The sequence below is a fragment of the Lathyrus oleraceus genome, chromosome 4 (genome assembly GCF_024323335.1).
Source record: "Lathyrus oleraceus cultivar Zhongwan6 chromosome 4, CAAS_Psat_ZW6_1.0, whole genome shotgun sequence".
NCBI lineage: Eukaryota > Viridiplantae > Streptophyta > Magnoliopsida > Fabales > Fabaceae > Lathyrus > Lathyrus oleraceus.
The window spans coordinates 419943914-419959056 of record NC_066582.1 but is presented as its reverse complement, the minus strand read 5'-3'; positions in this window follow the sequence as shown (position 1 = coordinate 419959056).

Sequence of the window (15143 nt, the reverse complement as noted above, 5' to 3'; positions counted from 1 at the left end):
CATTATATAAATGAGATTATATTTACAAGAAATAAAACCTATATTTTTCTATTTTTATATGTAAATATACATATTACAACCTCATTATATAAATGAGATTATATTTACAAGAAATAAAACCTATACTTTCTCATTTTTATATGTAAATATACATATTACAACCTCATTATATAAATGAGATTATATTTACAAATAATAAAACCTATACTTTCTCATTTTTATATGTAAATATACATATTACAACCTCATTATATAAATGAGATTATATTTACAATAATAAAACCTATACTTTCTCATTTTTATATGTAAATATACATATTACAACCTCATTATATAAATGAGATTATATTTACAAAAATAAAACCTATACTTTCTCATTTTTATATGTAAATATACATATTACAACCTCATTATATAAATGAGATTATATTTACAAGAAATAAAACCTATACTTTCTCATTTTATATGTAAATATACATATTACAACCTCATTATATAAATGAGATTATATTTACAAGAAATAAAACCTATCTTTCTCATTTTTATATGTAAATATATATTACAACCTCATTATATAAATGAGATTATATTTACAAGAAATAAAACCTATACTTTCTCATTTTATATGTAAATATACATATTACAACCTCATTATATAAATGAGATTATATTTACAAGAAATAAAACTATACTTTCTCATTTTTATATGTAAATATACATATTACAACCTCATTATATAAATGAGATTATATTTGAAAAATAAAAACCTATACTTTCTCATTTTTATATGTAAATATACATATTACAACCTCATTATATAAATGAGATTATATTTAAAAATAAAACCTATACTTTCTCATTTTTATATGTAAATATACATATTACAACCTCATTATATAAATGAGATTATATTACAAGAAATAAAAACCTATACTTTCTCATTTTTATATGTAAATATACATATTACAACCTCATTATATAAATGAGATTATATTTACAAGAAATAAAACCTATATTCTCATTTTTATATGTAAATATACATATTACAACTCATTATATAAATGAGATTATATTACAAAAATAAAACCTATACTTTCTCATTTTTATATGTAAATATACATATTACAACCTCATTATATAAATGAGATTATATTTACAATAATAAAAACCTATACTTTCTCATTTTTATATGTAAATATACATATTACAACCTCATTATATAAATGAGATTATATTTACAAGAAATAAAACCTATACTTTCTCATTTTTATATGTAAATATACATATTATTACAACATTATATAAATGAGATTATATTTACAAGAAATAAAAACCTATACTTTCTCATTTTTATATGTAAATATACATATTACAACCTCATTATATAAATGAGATTATATTTACAAGAAATAAAACCTATATTCTCATTTTTATATGTAAAATATACATATTACAACCTCATTATATAAATGAGATTATATTTACAAGAAATAAAACCTATACTTTCTCATTTTTATATGTAAATATACATATTACAACCTCATTATATAAATGAGATTATATTTACAAGAAATAAAACCTATACTTTCTCATTTTTATATGTAAATATACATATTACAACCTCATTATATAAATGAGATTATATTTACAAGAAATAAAACCTATACTTTCTCATTTTTATATGTAAATATACATATTACAACCTCATTATATAAATGAGATTATATTTACAAGAAATAAAACCTATACTTTCTCATTTTTATATGTAAATATACATATTACAACCTCATTATATAAATGAGATTATATTACAAGAAATAAAACCTATACTTTCTCATTTTATATGTAAATATACATATTACAACCTCATTATATAAATGAGATTATATTTACAAGAAATAAAACCTATACTTTCTCATTTTTATATGTAAATATTACATTACAACCTCATTATATAAATGAGATTATATTTACAAGAAATAAAACCTATACTTTCTCATTTTATATGTAAATATACATATTACAACCTCATTATATAAATGAGATTATATTTACAAAAAATAAAACCTATACTTTCTCATTTTATATGTAAATATACATATTACAACCTCATTATATAAATGAGATTATATTTACAAGAAATAAAACCTATACTTCTCATTTTATATGTAAATATACATATTACAACCTCATTATAAAATGAGATTATATTTACAAGAAATAAAACCTATACTTTCTCATTTTATATGTAAATATACATATTACAACCTCATTATATAAATGAGATTATATTTACAAGAAATAAAACCTATACTTTCTCATTTTTATATGTAAATATACATATTACAACCTCATTATAAAAATGAGATTATATTTACAAGAAATAAAACCTATACTTTCTCATTTTTATATGTAAATATACATATTACAACCTCATTATATAAATGAGATTATATTTACAAGAAATAAAACCTATACTTTCTCATTTTTATATGTAAATATACATATTACAACCTCATATATAAATGAGATTATATTTACAAGAAATAAAACCTATACTTTCTCATTTTTATATGTAAATATACATATTACAACCTCATTATATAAATGAGATTATATTTAAAATAAATAAAACCTATACTTTCTCATTTTTATATGTAAATATACATATTACAACCTCATTATATAAATGAGATTATATTTACAAGAAATAAAACCTATACTTTCTCATTTTTATATGTAAATATACATATTACAACCTCATTATATAAATGAGATTATATTTACAAGAAATAAAACCTATACTTTCTCATTTTTATATGTAAATATACATATTACAACCTCATTATATAAATGAGATTATATTACAAGAAATAAAACCTATACTTTCTCATTTTATATGTAAATATACATATTACAACCTCATTATATAAATGAGATTATATTTACAAGAAATAAAACCTATACTTTCTCATTTTTATATGTAAATATACATATTACAACCTCATTATATAAATGAGATTATATTTGAAAAATAAAACCTATACTTTCTCATTTTTATATGTAAATATACATATTACAACCTCATTATATAAATGAGATTATATTTACAAATAATAAAACCTATACTTTCTCATTTTTATATGTAAATATACATATTACAACCTCATTATATAAATGAGATTATATTTACAAGAAATAAAACCTATACTTTCTCATTTTTATATAAATATACATATTACAACCTCATTATATAAATGAGATTATATTTACAAGAAATAAAACCTATACTTTCTCATTTTTATATGTAAATATACATATTACAACCTCATTATATAAATGAGATTATATTTACAAGAAATAAAACTATACTTTCTCATTTTTATATGTAAATATACATATTACAACCTCATTATATAAATGAGATTATATTTACAAGAAATAAAACTATACTTTCTCATTTTTATATGTAAATATACATATTACAACCTCATTATATAAATGAGATTATATTTACAAGAAATAAAACCTATACTTTCTCATTTTTATATGTAAATATACATATTACAACCTCATTATATAAATGAGATTATATTTAACAAATAAAACCTATACTTTCTCATTTTATATGTAAATATACATATTACAACCTCATTATATAAATGAGATTATATTTACAAAAATAAAACCTATACTTTCTCATTTTTATATGTAAATATATACATATTACAACCTCATTATATAAATGAGATTATATTTACAAGAAATAAAACCTATACTTTCTCATTTTTATATGTAAATATACATATTACAACCTCATTATATAAATGAGATTATATTTACAAGAAATAAAACCTATACTTTCTCATTTTTATATGTAAATATACATATTACAACCTCATTATATAAATGAGATTATATTTACAAAATAATAAAACCTATACTTTCTCATTTTTATATGTAAATATACATATTACAACCTCATTATATAAATGAGATTATATTTACAAAAATAAAACCTATACTTTCTCATTTTTATATGTAAATATACATATTACAACCTCATTATATAAATGAGATTATATTTACAAGAAATAAAACCTATACTTTCTCATTTTTATATGTAAATATACATATTACAACCTCATTATAAATGAGATTATATTTACAAGAAATAAAACCTATACTTTCTCATTTTTATAGTAAATATACATATTACAACCTCATTATATAAATGAGATTATATTTACAAAAATAAACCTATACTTTCTCATTTTATATGTAAATATACATATTACAACCTCATTATATAAATGAGATTATATTTACAAGAAATAAAACCTATACTTTCTCATTTTATATGTAAATATACATATTACAACCTCATTATAAATGAGATTATATTTACAAGAAATAAAACCTATACTTTCTCATTTTATATGTAAATATACATATTACAACCTCATTATATAAATGAGATTATATTTACAAGAAATAAAACCTATACTTTCTCATTTTATATGTAAATATACATATTACAACCTCATTATATAAATGAGATTATATTTAAAATAATAAAACCTATACTTTCTCATTTTATATGTAAATATACATATTACAACCTCATTATATAAATGAGATTATATTTACAAATAATAAAACCTATACTTTCTCATTTTATATGTAAATATACATATTACAACCTCATTATATAAATGAGATTATATTTACAAAAATAAAACCTATACTTTCTCATTTTATATGTAAATATACATATTACAACCTCATTATATAAATGAGATTATATTTACAAGAAATAAAACCTATATTTTCTCATTTTATATGTAAATATACATATTACAACCTCATTATATAAATGAGATTATATTTACAAGAAATAAAACCTATACTTTCTCATTTTATATGTAAATATACATATTACAACCTCATTATATAAATGAGATTATATTTACAAGAAATAAAACCTATACTTTCTCATTTTTATATGTAAATATACATATTACAAACCTTATATATAAATGAGATTATATTACAAAAAATAAAACCTATATTTCTCATTTTTATATGTAAATATACATATTACAACCTCATTATATAAATGAGATTATATTTACAAGAAATAAAACCTATACTTTCTCATTTTTATATGTAAATATACATATTACAACCTCATTATAAAATGAGATTATATTTAAAATAATAAACCTATACTTTCTCATTTTTATATGTAAATATACATATTACAACCTCATTATATAAATGAGATTATATTTACAAAAATAAAACCTATACTTTCTCATTTTTATATGTAAATATACATATTACAACCTCATTATATAAATGAGATTATATTTACAAATAATAAAACCTATACTTTCTCATTTTATATGTAAATATACATATTACAACCTCATTATATAAATGAGATTATATTTACAAGAAATAAAACCTATACTTTCTCATTTTTATATGTAAATATACATATTACAACCTCATTATATAAATGAGATTATATTTACAAGAAATAAAACCTATACTTTCTCATTTTTATATGTAAATATATATTACAACCTCATTATATAAATGAGATTATATTTACAAGAAATAAAACCTATACTTTCTCATTTTTATATGTAAATATACATATTACAACCTCATTATATAAATGAGATTATATTTACAAGAAATAAAACCTATACTTTCTCATTTTTATATGTAAATATACATATTACAACCTCATTATATAAATGAGATTATATTTAAAAAATAAAACCTATACTTTCTCATTTTTATATGTAAATATACATATTACAACCTCATTATATAAATGAGATTATATTACAAGAAATAAAACCTATACTTTCTCATTTTTATATGTAAATATACATATTACAACCTCATTATATAAATGAGATTATATTTAAAAATATAAAACCTATACTTTCTCATTTTTATATGTAAATATACATATTACAACCTCATTATATAAATGAGATTATATTTACAAATAATAAAACCTATACTTTCTCATTTTTATATGTAAATATACATATTACAACCTCATTATATAAATGAGATTATATTTACAAATAATAAAACCTATACTTTCTCATTTTTATATGTAAATATACATATTACAACCTTATATATAATGAGATTATATTTACAAGAAATAAAACCTATACTTTCTCATTTTTATATGTAAATATACATATTACAACCTCATTATATAAATGAGATTATATTTACAAGAAATAAAACCTATACTTTCTCATTTTTATATGTAAATATACATATTACAACCTCATTATATAAATGAGATTATATTTACAAGAAATAAAACCTATACTTTCTCATTTTATATGTAAATATACATATTACAACCTCATTATATAAATGAGATTATATTTACAAGAAATAAAACCTATATTTTCTCATTTTTATATGTAAATATACATATTACAACCTCATTATATAAATGAGATTATATTTACAAGAAATAAACCATACTTTCTCATTTTTATATGTAAATATACATATTACAACCTCATTATATAAATGAGATTATATTTGAAAATAATAAAACCTATACTTTCTCATTTTTATATGTAAATATACATATTACAACCTCATTATATAAATGAGATTATATTTACAAATAATAAAACCTATACTTTCTCATTTTTATATGTAAATATACATATTACAACCTCATTATATAAATGAGATTATATTTACAAATAATAAAACCTATACTTTCTCATTTTTATATGTAAATATACATATTACAACCTCATTATATAAATGAGATTATATTTACAAGAAATAAAACCTATACTTTCTCATTTTTATATGTAAATATACATATTACAACCTCATTATATAAATGAGATTATATTTACAAGAAATAAAACCTATACTTTCTCATTTTTATATGTAAATATACATATTACAACCTCATTATATAAATGAGATTATATTTACAAGAAATAAAACCTATACTTTCTCATTTTTATATGTAAATATACATATTACAACCTCATTATATAAATGAGATTATATTTACAAGAAATAAAACCTATACTTTCTCATTTTTATATGTAAATATACATATTACAACCTCATTATATAAATGAGATTATATTTGAAAATAATAAAACCTATACTTTCTCATTTTTATATGTAAATATACATATTACAACCTCATTATATAAATGAGATTATATTTACAAATAATAAAACCTATACTTTCTCATTTTTATATGTAAATATACATATTACAACCTCATTATATAAATGAGATTATATTTACAAGAAATAAAACCTATACTTTCTCATTTTATATGTAAATATACATATTACAACCTCATTATATAAATGAGATTATATTTACAAGAAATAAAACCTATACTTTCTCATTTTTATATGTAAATATACATATTACAACCTCATTATATAAATGAGATTATATTTACAAAAATAAAACCTATATTTCTCATTTTTATATGTAAATATACATATTACAACCTCATTATATAAATGAGATTATATTTACAAATAATAAAACCTATACTTTCTCATTTTTATATGTAAATATACATATTACAACCTCATTATATAAATGAGATTATATTTACAAGAAATAAAACCTATACTTTCTCATTTTTATATGTAAATATACATATTACAACCTCATTATATAAATGAGATTATATTTACAAGAATAAAACCTATACTTTCTCATTTTTATATGTAAATATACATATTACAACCTCATTATATAAATGAGATTATATTTACAAGAAATAAAACCTATACTTTCTCATTTTTATATGTAAATAAACATATTACAACCTCATTATATAAATGAGATTATATTTACAAGAAATAAAACCTATACTTTCTCATTTTTATATGTAAATATACATATTACAACCTCATTATATAAATGAGATTATATTTACAAGAAATAAAACCTATACTTTCTCATTTTTATATGTAAATATACATATTACAACCTCATTATATAAATGAGATTATATTTACAAGAAATAAAACCTATACTTTCTCATTTTTATATGTAAATATACATATTACAACCTCATTATATAAATGAGATTATATTTAAAATAATAAAACCTATACTTTCTCATTTTTATATGTAAATATACATATTACAACCTCATTATATAAATGAGATTATATTTACAAAAATAAAACCTATACTTTCTCATTTTTATATGTAAATATACATATTACAACCTCATTATATAAATGAGATTATATTTACAAATAATAAAACCTATACTTTCTCATTTTTATATGTAAATATACATATTACAACCTCATTATATAAATGAGATTATATTTACAAGAAATAAAACCTATATTTCTCATTTTATATGTAAATATACATATTACAACCTCATTATATAAATGAGATTATATTTACAAGAAATAAAACTATACTTTCTCATTTTTATATGTAAATATACATATTACAACCTCATTATATAAATGAGATTATATTTACAAGAAATAAAACCTATACTTTCTCATTTTTATATGTAAATATACATATTACAACCTCATTATATAAATGAGATTATATTTACAAGAAATAAAACCTATACTTCTCATTTTATATGTAAATATACATATTACAACCTCATTATATAAATGAGATTATATTTGAAAATAATAAAACCTATACTTTCTCATTTTTATATGTAAATATACATATTACAACCTCATTATATAAATGAGATTATATTTACAAATAATAAAACCTATACTTTCTCATTTTTATATGTAAATATACATATTACAACCTCATTATATAAATGAGATTATATTTACAAGAAATAAAACCTATACTTTCTCATTTTTATATGTAAATATACATATTACAACCTCATTATATAAATGAGATTATATTTACAAGAAATAAAACCTATACTTTCTCATTTATATATGTAAATATACATATTACAACCTCATTATATAAATGAGATTATATTTACAAATAATAAAACCTATACTTTCTCATTTTTATATGTAAATATACATATTACAACCTCATTATATAAATGAGATTATATTTACAAATAATAAAACCTATACTTTCTCATTTTTATATGTAAATATACATATTACAACCTCATTATATAAATGAGATTATATTTACAAGAAATAAAACCTATACTTTCTCATTTTTATATGTAAATATACATATTACAACCTCATTATATAAATGAGATTATATTTACAAGAAATAAAACCTATACTTTCTCATTTTATATGTAAATATACATATTACAACCTCATTATATAAATGAGATTATATTTACAAGAAATAAAACCTATATTTTCTCATTTTTATATGTAAATATACATATTACAACCTCATTATATAAATGAGATTATATTTACAAGAAATAAAACCTATACTTTCTCATTTTTATATGTAAATATACATATTACAACCTCATTATATAAATGAGATTATATTTACAAGAAATAAAACCTATACTTTCTCATTTTTATATGTAAATATACATATTACAACCTCATTATATAAATGAGATTATATTTACAAGAATAAAACCTATACTTTCTCATTTTATATGTAAATATACATATTACAACCTCATTATATAAATGAGATTATATTTACAAGAAATAAAACCTATACTTTCTCATTTTTATATGTAAATATACATATTACAACCTCATTATATAAATGAGATTATATTTACAAGAAATAAAACCTATACTTTCTCATTTTTATATGTAAATATACATATTACAACCTCATTATATAAATGAGATTATATTTGAAAATAATAAAACCTATACTTTCTCATTTTTATATGTAAATATACATATTACAACCTCATTATATAAAACCTATACTTTCTCATTTTTATATGTAAATATACATATTACAACCTCATTATATAAATGAGATTATATTTACAAGAAATAAAACCTATACTTTCTCATTTTTATATGTAAATATACATATTACAACCTCATTATATAAATGAGATTATATTTACAAGAAATAAAACCTATACTTTCTCATTTTTATATGTAAATATACATATTACAACCTCATTATATAAATGAGATTATATTTACAAGAAATAAAACCTATACTTTCTCATTTTTATATGTAAAATACATATTACAACCTCATTATATAAATGAGATTATATTTAAAATAATAAAACCTATACTTTCTCATTTTATATGTAAATATACATATTACAACCTCATTATATAAATGAGATTATATTTACAAATAATAAAACCTATACTTTCTCATTTTATATGTAAATATACATATTACAACCTCATTATATAAATGAGATTATATTTGAAAATAATAAAACCTATATTTCTCATTTTATATGTAAATATACATATTACAACCTCATTATATAAATGAGATTATATTTACAAGAAATAAAACCTATACTTTCTCATTTTTATATGTAAATATACATATTACAACCTCATTATATAAATGAGATTATATTTACAAGAAATAAAACCTATACTTTCTCATTTTTATATGTAAATATACATATTACAACCTCATTATATAAATGAGATTATATTTACAAGAAATAAAACCTATACTTTCTCATTTTTATATGTAAATATACATATTACAACCTCATTATATAAATGAGATTATATTTACAAGAAATAAAACCTATATTTCTCATTTTTATATGTAAATATACATATTACAACCTCATTATTTAAATGAGATTATATTTAGAAGAAATAAAACCTATACTTTCTCATTTTATATGTAAATATACATATTACAACCTCATTATATAAATGAGATTATATTTAAAATAATAAAACCTATACTTTCTCATTTTTATATGTAAATATACATATTACAACCTCATTAAATAATAAAACCTATACTTTCTCATTTTTATATGTAAATATACATATTACAACCTCATTATATAAATGAGATTATATTTACAAGAAATAAAACCTATACTTTCTCATTTTTATATGTAAATATACATATTACAACCTCATTATATAAATGAGATTATATTTACAAGAAATAAAACCTATACTTTCTCATTTTTATATGTAAATATACATATTACAACCTCATTTATAAATGAGATTATATTTACAAGAAATAAACCTATACTTTCTCATTTTTATATGTAAATATACATATTACAACCTCATTATATAAATGAGATTATATTTACAAGAAATAAAACCTATACTTTCTCATTTTTATATGTAAATATACATATTACAACCTCATTATATAAATGAGATTATATTTAAAAAAATAAAACCTATACTTTCTCATTTTTATATGTAAATATACATATTACAACCTCATTATATAAATGAGATTATATTTACAAGAAATAAAACCTATACTTTCTCATTTTATATGTAAATATACATATTACAACCTCATTATATAAATGAGATTATATTTACAAGAAATAAAACCTATACTTTCTCATTTTATATGTAAATATACATATTACAACCTCATTATATAAATGAGATTATATTTAAAATAATAAAACCTATACTTTCTCATTTTATATGTAAATATACATATTACAACCTCATTATATAAATGAGATTATATTTACAAGAAATAAAACCTATACTTCTCATCATTTTATATGTAAATATACATATTACAACCTCATTATATAAATGAGATTATATTTACAAGAAATAAAACCTATACTTTCTCATTTTTATATGTAAATATACATATTACAACCTCATTATATAAATGAGATTATATTTGAAAATAATAAAACCTATACTTTCTCATTTTTATATGTAAATATACATATTACAACCTCATTATATAAATGAGATTATATTTACAAGAAATAAAACCTATACTTTCTCATTTTTATATGTAAATATACATATTACAACCTCATTATATAAATGAGATTATATTTACAAGAAATAAAACCTATACTTTCTCATTTTTATATGTAAATATACATATTACAACCTCATTATATAAATGAGATTATATTTGAAAATAATAAAACCTATACTTTCTCATTTTATATGTAAATATACATATTACAACCTCATTATATAAATGAGATTATATTTACAAGAAATAAAACCTATACTTTCTCATTTTTATATGTAAATATACATATTACAACCTCATTATATAAATGAGATTATATTTACAAGAAATAAAACCTATACTTTCTCATTTTATATGTAAATATACATATTACAACCTCATTATATAAATGAGATTATATTTGAAAATAATAAAACCTATACTTTCTCATTTTTATATGTAAATATACATATTACAACCTCATTATATAAATGAGATTATATTTACAAGAAATAAAACCTATACTTCTCATTTTTATATGTAAATATACATATTACAACCTCATTATATAAATGAGATTATATTTACAAGAAATAAAACCTATACTTTCTCATTTTTATATGTAAATATACATATTACAACCTCATTATATAAATGAGATTATATTTGAAAATAATAAAACCTATACTTTCTCATTTTTATATGTAAATATACATATTACAACCTCATATATAAAACCTATACTTCTCATTTTTATATGTAAATATACATATTACAACCTCATTATATAAATGAGATTATATTTACAAGAAATAAAACCTATACTTTCTCATTTTATATGTAAATATACATATTACAACCTCATTATATAAATGAGATTATATTTACAAGAAATAAAACCTATACTTTCTCATTTTTATATGTAAATATACATATTACAACCTCATTATATAAATGAGATTATATTTACAAGAAATAAAACCTATACTTTCTCATTTTTATATGTAAATATACATATTACAACCTCATTATATAAATGAGATTATATTTGAAAATAATAAAACCTATACTTTCTCATTTTTATATGTAAATATACATATTACAACCTCATTATATAAATGAGATTATATTTACAAATAATAAAACCTATACTTTCTCATTTTATATGTAAATTTACATATTACAACCTCATTATATAAATGAGATTATATTTGAAAATAATAAAACCTATACTTTCTCATTTTTATATGTAAATATACATATTACAACCTCATTATATAAATGAGATTATATTTACAAGAAATAAAACCTATACTTTCTCATTTTTATATGTAAATATACATATTACAACCTCATTATATAAATGAGATTATATTTACAAGAAATAAAACCTATACTTTCTCATTTTTATATGTAAATATACATATTACAACCTCATTATATAAATGAGATTATATTTACAAGAATTAAAACCTATACTTTCTCATTTTTATATGTAAATATACATATTACAACCTCATTATATAAATGAGATTATATTTACAAGAAATAAAACCTATATTTTCTCATTTTTATATGTAAATATACATATTACAACCTCATTATATAAATGAGATTATATTTACAAGAAATAAAACCTATACTTTCTCATTTTTATATGTAAATATACATATTACAACCTCATTATATAAATGAGATTATATTTAAAATAATAAAACCTATACTTTCTCATTTTTATATGTAAATATACATATTACAACCTCATTATATAAAACCTATACTTTCTCATTTTATATGTAAATATACATATTACAACCTCATTATATAAATGAGATTATATTTACAAGAAATAAAACCTATACTTTCTCATTTTATATGTAAATATACATATTACAACCTCATTATATAAATGAGATTATATTTACAAGAAATAAAACCTATACTTTCTCATTTTTATATGTAAATATACATATTACAACCTCATTATATAAATGAGATTATATTTACAAGAAATAAAACCTATACTTTCTCATTTTATATGTAAATATACATATTACAACCTCATATATAAATGAGATTATATTTACAAGAAATAAAACCTATACTTTCTCATTTTATATGTAAATATACATATTACAACCTCATTATATAAATGAGATTATATTTGAAAATAATAAAACCTATACTTTCTCATTTTTATATTAAATATACATATTACAACCTCATTATATAAATGAGATTATATTTACAAGAAATAAAACCTATATTTCTCATTTTTATATGTAAATATACATATTACAACCTCATTATTTAAATGAGATTATATTTAGAAGAAATAAAACCTATACTTTCTCATTTTTATATGTAAATATACATATTACAACCTCATTATATAAATGAGATTATATTTAAAATAATAAAACCTATACTTTCTCATTTTTATATGTAAATATACATATTACAACCTCATTATATAAATGAGATTATATTTACAAGAAATAAAACCTATACTTTCTCATTTTTATATGTAAATATACATATTACAACCTCATTATATAATGAGATTATATTTACAAGAAATAAAACCTATACTTTCTCATTTTTATATGTAAATATACATATTACAACCTCATTATATAAATGAGATTATATTTGAAAATAATAAAACCTATACTTTCTCATTTTTATATTTAAATATACATATTACAACCTCATTATATAAATGAGATTATATTTACAAGAAATAAAACCTATACTTTCTCATTTTTATATGTAAATATACATATTACAACCTCATTATATAAATGAGATTATATTTACAAGAAATAAAACCTATACTTTCTCATTTTTATATGTAAATATACATATTACAACCTCATTATATAAATGAGATTATATTTGAAAATAATAAAACCTATACTTTCTCATTTTTATATGTAAATATACATATTACAACCTCATTATATAAATGAGATTATATTTACAAGAAATAAAACCTATACTTTCTCATTTTTATATGTAAATATACATATTACAACCTCATTATATAAATGAGATTATATTTACAAGAAATAAAACCTATACTTTCTCATTTTCATATGTAAATATACATATTACAACCTCATTATATAAATGAGATTATATTTGAAAATAATAAAACCTATACTTTCTCATTTTTATATGTAAATATACATATTACAACCTCATTATATAAATGAGATTATATTTA